At 36.2% G+C, this 11,692-nt stretch overlaps 1 pseudogene; it reads left to right on the top strand.

The window, feature by feature from the left end:
• The first annotated feature begins 652 nt into the window (after positions 1 to 652).
• On the top strand, positions 653 to 966 carry LOC138395031 (essential MCU regulator, mitochondrial pseudogene; annotated as a pseudogene).
• The last annotated feature ends 10,726 nt before the right edge of the window (positions 967 to 11,692 follow it).

Here is an 11,692-nt window from a genome sequence, read left to right as displayed (position 1 = left end):
TTAAGCGTTTTATCTTCTTGGTGTTTGTTTATATTTCCAAGAATGAAATTTAGAGCCATCTCTTTACATTCCAAAGCATTTAAACCATTAGGGGCCTACACAGTGGGTCACACCTGGAATCCTAGCACTCTGGGAGGCTGAGGGGGGAGGACTGCTTGAGCTCAGGTGCTCAAGACCAGCCTGAGCAAGAGGGAGACCCCATATCTACTAAAAATAGAAAAATTAGCCTGGCGTGGTGGTGGAGTGCGCCTGTAGTCCCAGCTACTCGGGAGGCTGAGGCAGGAGAATGGCTTGACCCCAAGAGTCTGAGGTTGCTGTGAGCTAGACTGATGCCAGGGCACTCAGGGCAAGGGAGTGAGACTCTTTCTCACAATCATCATCATCATCGACCATTAGGGAACAAAGATTTCTGTCTCTTCCTCAGGAAGAGAGGGGGCACTGTGTAGACTACATACACTCCCACATTTACAGTTTTGAGCTTCCTCTCCTGTGGTGCAAAAAAAATCCTTTGCCCATAGATGGCCTATCTGGCTGTCACTGCATCACCCTGAAGAGGGAAGAATGAAACATCAAGAACTAATGTTGTTCCTGAGGGCGGCACCGGCGCAGGACAGTGGGGTCCGAGTGCCTGGCCGAGGGGCGGAACTGGGAGATGGCGTCAGGAGTGGCTCGGGGGTTAGCACGGGCACCCGTCCGATTCGAGGGATCTCCGGAGCGGGCCAAACTTGAGGAAAGGTGGCAATGACGGCGGCTCAGGTCAAAGCCTAGTGAGGTCGAAGTCAGTCATCCTTTATCTGCAGCGGCGCCATTTTGCCCAAACCGGTGAAAATGTCTTCCGGCCTTCTGTGCGTGTTCTCCATTGTGATCCCCTTTCTCTGTGTCGGGACGCTCAGTAGCAAGAACTTTGCTGCTCTATTTGAGGAACACGACATTGTTGTCCCAGAGAACGATGGTGATTATGACTAACAGGGCGTGGAGGAAGTACAGAATGGAGAAAGCACTAACTTAAGACAGAATGATGCTCTCCGCCTCTCTTCCTTCCCTGTCACCAGAAGGGCTCAGGGAACGCCCTCAGCCTCCACAGTCCAGTGAAGCCTCCTGCATGGTCCATGACCATAGCTCAGAGCCCCGGGCTCTGGGAGGTTCTCCGAGATGTGCTGTCCACTGAGCACTGGAAAAACAAGCATTCAAATAAAAAACATAATAAACATCAGCTAACAACAACAAAAAACACTAATGTAGTCATTGCTATAAGTGATAACACTCTGTCCCTGGTCCAGAGACTTGGTGTCTGCTTTCAGCATAACATAAATAATTATCAATATTGTAACATATCAAATTGATCAAAGGAAATCCTTTCAAAGACTATGTATTACCATCTGTAATGGAAAAGTAAGAAGGAAGGAACACATAAGAGTGGCATACACTTCTAAGAATAACACCCATAAGAATGAAGCTCAGAACAAATTGAGAGTTGTGAAAAATAGTAGGAATAATACAAAGGGATATGTAGATATTTCTTAAGCAAGAAGATGTACAATGAAGAAGAGGTTGTAACATTAAGAAAAAACAGAAAGGATAATCTATTAATAAGAAAAATAATTTTCAGGCAAGGTACTTTGGCAGTTAGTTACAATTCCTTTGTAGAATTTTAGAAATGGGCTAGAAATCTGTAGATGTGGGGTAGATTTGTGTCAAGTTCTAAAATTTTGTATTGCAAAATTAATTAATTATTAGTAAAAAAAAATAATGGTTATTAGCATCTTGTGGAGAACATTAACCACCATTATACCATGAGATTTGATTTTGTTTCACATTTTAATCAAATCAGAAGGTATATATGTTCATTTGAATTAACAGAATTATGATTCAAAATTATCTCAGCTAGATAAGCCAAAAACTAGAAGTTTGAAGATAATTTGTAAGTTCTCACTTGGATTCAAGAAGACTAGTTACAAAATAGGGGAAACTTGAATTAGTAATAGTGTATTTGAACCTGTCTTTGGAATTAGAATCCAATATTTGTCTTGAAAGCTAGACTCTTAGCTAAAACACAATGCCGTAGGTTTTGATCATAGCACTACCACTAGATAGCTAAGACGTGTAGAGGAAGCCATAGAGTCGTCTGAGCCTGTGCTTTCCTCATTTGTATGCATAGTATCAAATTTAAGAGAATTTCAGGAGTGTTTTATATCATTGTCATTCCAGCTTTACAACATTGTTTCTGTTTCTTTGAGAGAAACATTGACAAACAAGAAAGTATCCTGAGAACAGCTAAGATGTGGTAGAAAACAAAAGGTAAGTAATACTACCCTAGAATGCATGATGGTGGGCAGGGGGATATCACCTATATAAAGCATTGTTATGTTGACCCTAAAAGGGAATGCATGTGAGGAAACAGATAGGAAATTTAAAATTCACATGAGATGTATCAGTTAATTATATGAATTGAATGTTTAGAAAACAATAGCATAGGTTAGAAAAGAGTTATAGTGACAAATATTTCAAACCCATTATTTTATTTGCAACATTTTTTGAATTAATCTTAAAAATTGGAAGTGCTGCCTTATGGAAAATCAGTTTTGCTACAGAGGAAAATGCTAGGACCAGCAAGTTGATTTTAGTAACACAGAAGCATAATTTGCAGTAATAAAAGAAAAATCTTTTCAACTCTGAAAAGCATTCCCTTAGAAAATAGAGTGTGCCAAGTCCCTGGAAATGCTTAAGCTAATGCTGGAAAACCATCTAACTGGAGATGGGATTCCTGTAAGATAACTTCTGAGAACTTTTTCAAGCATAATTCATTATTTTAGTAAACATTACAATCCCGTGTGGAGAATAAGTCAGAAATAAAGAAATATCCAAATATTATGAAAACATTTAGTTAAATTTGCAAAGGACAATGTTAGAGTAGAATCTGGAAATCATGTCTCTGGGAAGATTTTCAGGAATGTAAGAATCAAGCGATACTAAATGAATTTTGCAAGAAAAATCATTGGAGCTTGAAAAATAAAATCTACAAAAGAAAATAAAATTACAACTTTAGTCCTTTCCCAGCATAGTTATAGATTTATGGGTCAAAATTTCCAAATCACTTGTATAGTTTAAATTCTTACATTTTAATATATTATATGAATATCACATGATATACACAAATATAACAGATTATGCATATCTGTCCATATACAGGTTTATATGCTCACCTAGAAATAAGTAGAATTTCCCCAAGTGCTATAGATTTACAGGTTTTAAAGTTTAGTATCATTTAGAATTATTTAAACAATTAAATATAATTTGAGTTAAATAGAATTTTCTTATTCTGTTTATCTGAAGGCCATAATACATAGTGTTTGCCTATTTTTTTCATAATAATCTTTTTTCCGTTTCTTAGTCTTTTTGCATGTTTTAATCCCTTTTCTTAAGGGATTTTCACTAAGACAATATAGACTATCATTGTTATTTCTAGTTTATCGATTCAGTGAGTTTTATTCATTTATTCATTCAATTAATAGTTATTAGTCAATCAGAATAATAATATAGAATGCCAAGCACTATTAATATTATAGTGAGATATTAATGAAGACAACTGATTAAAATACTAGGGAAAGGAGTTAGGGATATACAAAATGCTATGATTACACACAGCAGTGGTATTTGCCCTGGTATGGTAGGAGGTTGGGCAGGGGACAGTAATGAAAAAAGCATGGTCTTAGTTGAACCCAAGTTTTGAGAAGGAATTACCCAGAATAAGTAGCAAAAGTTATTTCAGACAAAGATCAAAGCCTGTATGAAAGTCAAGAGGTAACTAAGAATTGACAGGCACTAAGACCTGAAAGAAGACCAGAATTGTGCTGGACATAGAGTGCATGAGGGGGAAAGGAGTGGGTGTGTGTTAGGCAGGGACTGGGCTTTTTAAGGCATATCAAGAAATTTTATCTTTACCCTGAAAGCCAAAGACATTGAAGATTTTGTCCTTCCAAAGGGAGTATCAGAACCATATTTGTTTTTTAAAAAAACAATCTTGCTACACTGTGAAGAGTAGAGTTGAGGGACTAAGACTGGATCCAAGGAGATCATTTGAAAGTCTGCTACAGTCTATCATATGGATGATGGTGGCTTTCATGAGCTTGGTAATCTTGGGGATGAAGATAAGAACACAGACTCAAGACATATGTTTTAAAGCAGAATTCACAAAACTTTGTTACCAGTTGGCTCTGGGGAGTGAGGGAGAAAAAGGAGTCAAAGATGACCACCAAGTTGATTTCTTAGATTGAGTGGATAGTGGTTCCAATGAAGAAGGAAACAAACATGAGAAAAATGATCAGTCTGGTTTTGAACATTTTGTGTTTAAGGTAGCTGAATTAGAGATGTCAAGTAAGAAATTAAATGCACAAGTCTAAGGCTTAAGAATAAAGGTCTGGCTGATCTATGAGCAACTAGGTAGTTCTGAAGCAATGGGAGTGTGCAGGGTCCTCTGGAAGAAAGTTAACGCTGAAAAGAGGAGAACACCTGGGGCAGATCCATGCCAAACACCTCAAGAGAAAGGCATAGGAAAAATTGCCTGGAAAAATCGTTGAGAATAGGCAGCCAAGAAATGACAGAGAATATGAGGACAGAATGTTTTAGGAGGAGGCTGTGGTTGACAATTTTAAGTGATTTGCTTAAAGGTCCTGTATTAGTTCTATAGGGTTAACATATCAAAATATTAAATGCTAGGTGAATTAAATAACGGAAATTTATTTTTTCATACTTACGGAGACTGGAAGTCCAAGATCAAGGTGCTGGCAGGATGGGTTTCTCCTGAGACCTCTCTCCTTGGCTTGCAGATGGCCACCTTCTCACGTGACCTTTTCTCTGTGCACATGCATTCCTGGTATCTCTTCCCTCTTTTTATAAGGGCATCAGTCATATTGGATTAAGGCCCATCCTTATGACTTTGTTTAACCTTAATTACCTCTTTAGAGGCCCTATCTCCAAATATTGTGACATTGGGGGTTAGGGCTTCAATGTATGAATTCTGGGAACATAATTCAGTCAATAACAGGCCCCTAATGGGAAATGGTGATGTAGGGGTTGGCTCTGACTTTCTTTGTCATCTAATCCAGTATGCTTTCTATTATAACATACCGTATGATAATTAAATTATAATTTTATTACTAAACTCCAGAAAACTATAAATTCTTTGTGTCTCATGTTCTTATTTACAGTTGCATCCCACAGTAATTACCATAGCATTCGATAAAATGATGTATTAATTAATACATCATTAATTAAAGGATATATATGGAGTAAAGTCTATATCCACCCATTTCAATATAAATTACCACTTCAGTTAGTTATGAGTGGCCCTTAAAAGTTACTGTCACTGCCATGTACCCTTTTATAAAGTATAAATGGATTTAAACTAGTGATCTCTTTGGAGGAATAAAACCAAAGTGCTTAAGAGGGGAGAAGTCAAATACTAAAAATAAAGAGATTATCTAAGAGTGAGGGGAGAGTGTATATATGCACATATCATCTCTGCTTCATCTAGTCTCCCCTCCTTTACTCTGTTTCTGAATGCCATTACTTAACAGTAAACCCATGCTGGAGATTATATGTGGAGAAATGATAGGCTGAACTACAAAAGATTGATGGCAGGAAGGGGAGTAGTGGTTCCACTTGTGAGATGCTGCAGTTTGTAAACAAAAAGCATTGATGATTGACACTTTGATAGCACATAAATTAATATCAGAACTCTGAGAAAAATTAAAGTATAATGACATCTTTCAGTTTCCCTAGAAGAAATTTTCTTTTTGATTAGCTCTCCCATTCCTATGTCCCATGTCCTTGACGCCCTTTCAGTAATCATTTTGGTCAGAATTGAGAAACATATAAATTCACTGATGGAGGAAAGAGGTTAAGTGAAGATTTTTAATGTGGATGGAGATGAAGATCAGAGATATCAAGCATGCAAAGTCAGTGTATCAGATAATAATAGAAAGCCACATGTAAAACACAGTCCAGGAAATGATTTTATGTGTTACAGTGCTCAAACAGTCATTTTCTTATTAAGAAACATGCTCTTTCCTAGCCACAGGATATCTCCTTGCTACTTTTGCTGGCTGAAACATAGGATACATATTTCATTGGTCTCTGTTCCTGAAATCTGTGGCTTGAAACTTGGAGGGCAGAAAGGTCATTAGATTTTTCTGGCCTAAAATAATACTCCATGAACCAATTTCAATTGTCAAGCAAAAGCACTTGCTTGGGATCTAAAAGCCTGCAATTCACTGGAATGAATTAATTGACATCTTTAAAGATGTTAAATTTATTTGCAGCTTTTAGGAAAATGTGTAGTCTACGCAAAAACAAGAACTATGTTTTAAGAGAAAAGTATTATTTTAAGCCTGACATTAGATTTTAAAAGAGTTTTCATATTTCGTATAACTTAATTATTTATCAGTAATTACTCCTTATCCCTCACTTCCATCCAGGCATGAGATTTTAAGTTCTGAATCACCAAGCAAAATTTTCAGAAAAGGAATTGTTGAAACTTTAAAATTTGCTAATCCCAATGTAGAAAGTCTCCTGTCTTCTTCCCTATATCCAGTATATTGCTGCATATCTATAGGTATAACACTTCTACTTTACCTGTCAACCGATAAGATCAGGACTTGTTTCAAAATTCTAAGAGAGTTGCTGTTTATAAGGAAAATGTTATTAATATTTTATGTATAGATCCTTAAGGCTATTCAGGACAGATATTTTTCTCATGCATGATCTCTTATATGTGTTTGAACTTTTATCTCAATCTTATGTAATGTGTGCCTCTGAAGAATAATTGGGAAACCATCAAATGGCCATTGTAGGGAGCTCAGGATTCATTTAACCGAGACTGCTAACATAGAGGATTTCTCTCCCACCAACAGACCTCAGCTAATCTTAGCTCTTCCAAGCTCGTCAGATTCAAAATGAAGCAGTCATTCATTCTACTTAATAAAAATTATTTTTAATAATTTATAGATAAACATTGGAGTCCTGATATTAAAAAACTTATCACACAGACTTGAAACAAGGAAAACATTACCCTTTTAACTTCTTGGATCACTTAGATGAAGGCTATAACCTGTTTAAATGGTATGGCTCTGCCTATTGTAGGACAACCCACAGCAAGAAGAAATTTGATATTTACTGGGGCAGGCTTCTGTTCTTGAAATTTACTCTTGGATGTATATGTGAATTCTGAATGTAACCAGGAAGACTATACAGATGGCCCCTGACTTACGATGGCTTGACTTACAATTTTTTGACTGTATGATGGTGAGAAAGTGATACACATTCAGTAGAAACCACACTTAGAATTTTGAACATTGATCTTTCCCAGGGCTAACAATATATGGTACAATGTTCTTACATGAGATATTCAACATTTTATTATAAAATAGTCTTTGTATTAGATCATTTTGCCCAACCGTAGGCAAATCTAAATGTTCTGAGCATGTTTAAGGTAGACTAGGCTAAGCTATGATATTTAGTAGGTTAGATGTGTTTATTAAATGCATTTTCAACTCATCTTTTAAACTTATGACGGGTTTATTGGGGCATAATCCTAAGTCGAGGAGCACTTGCATGGATATATATTATGTATATTTTAATATATAATATATATAATTGTTGTTTTTGTTTGTTTGTTTGTCTTTAGGGTATTTGTTTTTCTCCTCTCCTCTGGGGAAGACCTAAAGGCATTTGTTCTCAGAGCTGGATGGCTGCTGAAATCACCTGGGGAGCCTCTAGAAATTCTGATGCCCAAGATTCATATCCACAGATTTTTATCAGATTAGAACAATGATATTTTTATTCTCCCCAGGTATTTCTAGTATGCACCTCAGGTTAAGAACCATTGCCTTTGGCCATTGTGGAAAGTCAAATATCTCTGGCCTCATGGCAACTCCTAGTTCTCACATTTTGACCACAGACTTTAAGGACTTCAAGCTTCTCTAGCTGGATCAGACGTTGTTAGTTTCTAAGGCTCAGATTTACTTTGTGTGAAATATGGAGAATAATAATAGCTATGTCGTGGGCCTGCTGGGAAGATTAAATGACACTCTACAATTTAAAATTGTTAAATAAGAGCTTGACCTAGAATAAGTCCCAAATATATAAGCTGTTACTTCTGTTACTGCTGCTGCTGTTAAACTTTCCTGAATATCACCATGCTATTCAGACATTTCCAATAGAGGGACAATGTGGTTGGTGGCTACTTGCATACTCCTTACAGAGTAAGGCCAGATTCCTTCCCAGCTCCCCAACATGGCCTCGTTTCTTGCCAGTCCTTTTGATTAAAAATGTCTTCCCATATAACACAGATATTTTTGAATGGCTCTCTTAGGCTTGTGTTGATTACTGAAATATAAGCCAGGTAAAAATGTAGCAATCATTTTCTACTTTGCATTATGTATTTGCTGTATATTTGTCCATAATAGACTTTTCATGTTTATGTAATATCTAGCTTAATGCCTTTCACAGAGTAAACACTCAAGACAAGTAAGTGAGTGAATCAGTCAATAAATTATTTATGAATCTAATAACCCATGCAGATTGCATCTTGCTTTGCTGACTTTTAGTATTAGGAAAAGAAACCCAGAATAAAAAGTTTTGATAGTTCCTATCACATTGTATAGTGATATTTTTTGTTTCTTCTCATATGAAAGCTTGGTGATGGCATAAGATCTGTCTATTACTCCCTTTTCCTTAGGAGAACTTCTCTCATATAGTAGATGCTTTATAAATACCTGGAACAGAGCAGCATGAATTTATATGTAAATATTAATACTTGGGAGACAAGCTCTTCCTCCTCTGCTAAACCTTTGCTGAGCTTTACAATCCATGTGAATATTTTTTACTCTCTGGGCAATTCCATTCTGCATCTCATAAGTCAGTATATCTGTGCATGGTGCTTCGTTTTCTCATTGTTTCAGGAGTATGTATACGTATGTGTATGCTCTCTCTTCTAAATTAGATAGTGATTCTTCAAGGGAGAGGGCCAAATCTTTCCCTTCTTTATATCACTCATGCTACTTAGCCAAGTTCTGGACATGTGCTGAATGATGATTAATCATTTTGTTTATTACTTTATTCCCAAGCAGCAAAGGAAAACATATTGTTGTTATTATCTTTTCCATTTTCCACTTCAGTTTTGTGCTAGGGGGAAGCCTAGGAAATCTCCTTCCACAGGAAATGTTGTAGCAGATTAAACCCTTGTGTATGTGGGCCAGTGTGGATTATGAGGGCTGCGTGGAGGAGAGGGGATGGATGGTCTGACCCCAAGCCCCGTCCAGCTCTGTGTCTCAGAGACCTCAGCAAGGGAGTAAACAGGGTCTTAATGAATTCTGCAGATGATATTAAAATGGGAAATGTTGGAATAATAAAATGGGCCCTGAAAGGAAAATAAAATAAGGTTCAACTTGGAAAAAAGAACTAACACATCTAGGGGAAAAATAATTCAAAGCACAGATTCAGATGGAGAAACACACTTAGGAAATAGCACATACAGCAGGTTATCCTCACACAGTCCAAAGTCCGGGTTGACATTCCAGTGCACTCACTCCCTTTGCTCCCCCTCACCTCTGAAAGGGTGACACTTTTCTGTGGTTCTGATAACACTGCAGTCTGAAATTCTCATATTCCAAGTTTAGGAATTTGAGGTCATTTTGACCTAAATAAGCAAACGTAACTAAGTTCCAATGTTCAGATATAAATAATGAAATTGACAAAGGGAAATTTTAAATACTTATTCATAATGATAGCTTCTAGAGCATAACAAAAACAGATTCTGTTTTGGCAAAATACATTCTAGAAAACAAAAGATTAATATTAATACCCTACCACATAGTCAGCCACGATTATTTAATGGCCACAGCACAAGGTCCTTTACTTTAAAAAGAGATGAATTTAGGATGTTCTTCAGTGGTTCAGAATTTGTTACCATTTTAATTTTGTCCCCAGTTCTACAGTGTGTCTTGTTTGTAGCATCGCTACTGGCCCTTTCGTGGCCTTCTGTTCCCAAATGTCAGATTACCACAGCACTTTCACTTCTACCAAGGCAAAGGGAGAGAGTTCACATTGAGCCCTGAGACATATTGGTCTTATTAGTAATTAAAACATTCTGTAATATAAAATTGTTTTAACTAATTTCACAAATAATATCCAAAAATTGATTATGGCTTCAAACAGTCTATTTAACCCATATCATTTTTGATCATTTCAGCTCATCTTTACTAAATCCACCTATCTTAGATCCCATCCATATCAAAATTTAAGAGGAGCATAAGAGTCTTTCTGTCTCAAGTAGATTTAGAATCTTGCACAAGTTCAGATTAGCATGAAAACCAGACAAAAAGAAAAAAACAGACTAAATATATTAAGATCTTCATCATTAGACTGTTGCTCAATTCTCACTTGTTCCACCCTGATTTCTTTTAGGCCAAGGATGTGAGACTTCAATTATTTTCAAGGATTCTAAGAAAAAAAATTACTTATTACTTTAATAAGCAACAACTCTGGTATTTTCTAGGTATGAGTAAATTCCAGACAGAATGGTAACAATGTAACATTTTTATTCTTTTAAAAAATATTCAGACTGGAATTTACTTGTCAATTAAAAGGCTATTTTAGACTTCCACTTCTGATCAAGATAAAGTAAAAGAGATCAGATTTGTTCTGTTGCCTGAAACAATCAAAAATGAACAATATGTATGAGAAAGGGTTTCTAAGATACTATCCATCAAGCAATGAGGAACACTGATATCTGAGAAATGGGAAACAAACACACTAGAACTACAATTGCCCCAGCATGTTAATTTAGGAGACTTTTCAGGTCACAATGCAGGGAGAATGAACCCAGGCTGAGTCTAGCAACCCTAACATGAGAAGACAGATCTGAAATTCTGTGGAGAAAAAGGCAGCTAGAATTTTCAGGAAACATTTCCAGAGATGAGACGTTCAGAGAGAGAACTCTAGAATTTGGGAGTGGATCTGTCTGGAGTATTTAGATAAGTACTGATCAGTAAATCTATGTGAGGAAACAACCAGAGTCAGCAAAAATCAGCTACCTAAAAAATAGAGATGATATAACTCAGCACTCACACAAGGATATGAATGGTGTCTGTTCCCACCAGCCAGATAGGAAAACCTTGGTATTCACTGGTCATCGTGTACAGTATTCAAAATGATCTTGCTTCAATAGTGGGGACTGATTGGCCATAGACTGATATCTGTTCTAGTCCTACCTAACACATTTTAAAAGCAAAAAAAAAAAAAGTCAAAAAATTTCCATATTAACTATTTTCATTCTAGGACAAAGCTCAAGAACATTTGTAGCAATAGAAAGATATTCAGCACCCAACAAGGTATAAAATTCACAATGTTTAGCATCCAATAAAAAATTACTAGGTATATAACAAAGAGTCAAAATATGACCTATAATAAGGCCTAATCAAAACCAATCCAGCACTGGCAATAATGTTAAATAGTAGATAAGAATATTAAAACAAGCATTATAAACATATTATAATGTTTAAAAATTTAAATAAAGATATGGAAAATATTTTTAAAATTAAGCTTCTAGAGATGAAAACTACAATGTATGAGATAAAAAATACCCTGTACATGATTAATGCCAGATTAGACATTAGAAATTGCAGAAGAAAAG

The sequence above is a fragment of the Eulemur rufifrons genome, chromosome 15 (genome assembly GCF_041146395.1).
Source record: "Eulemur rufifrons isolate Redbay chromosome 15, OSU_ERuf_1, whole genome shotgun sequence".
Classification (NCBI taxonomy): Eukaryota; Metazoa; Chordata; class Mammalia; order Primates; family Lemuridae; genus Eulemur; species Eulemur rufifrons.
The sequence above is the reverse complement of the archived record's forward strand: the minus strand, read 5'-3'. Positions and strand labels throughout refer to the sequence as shown.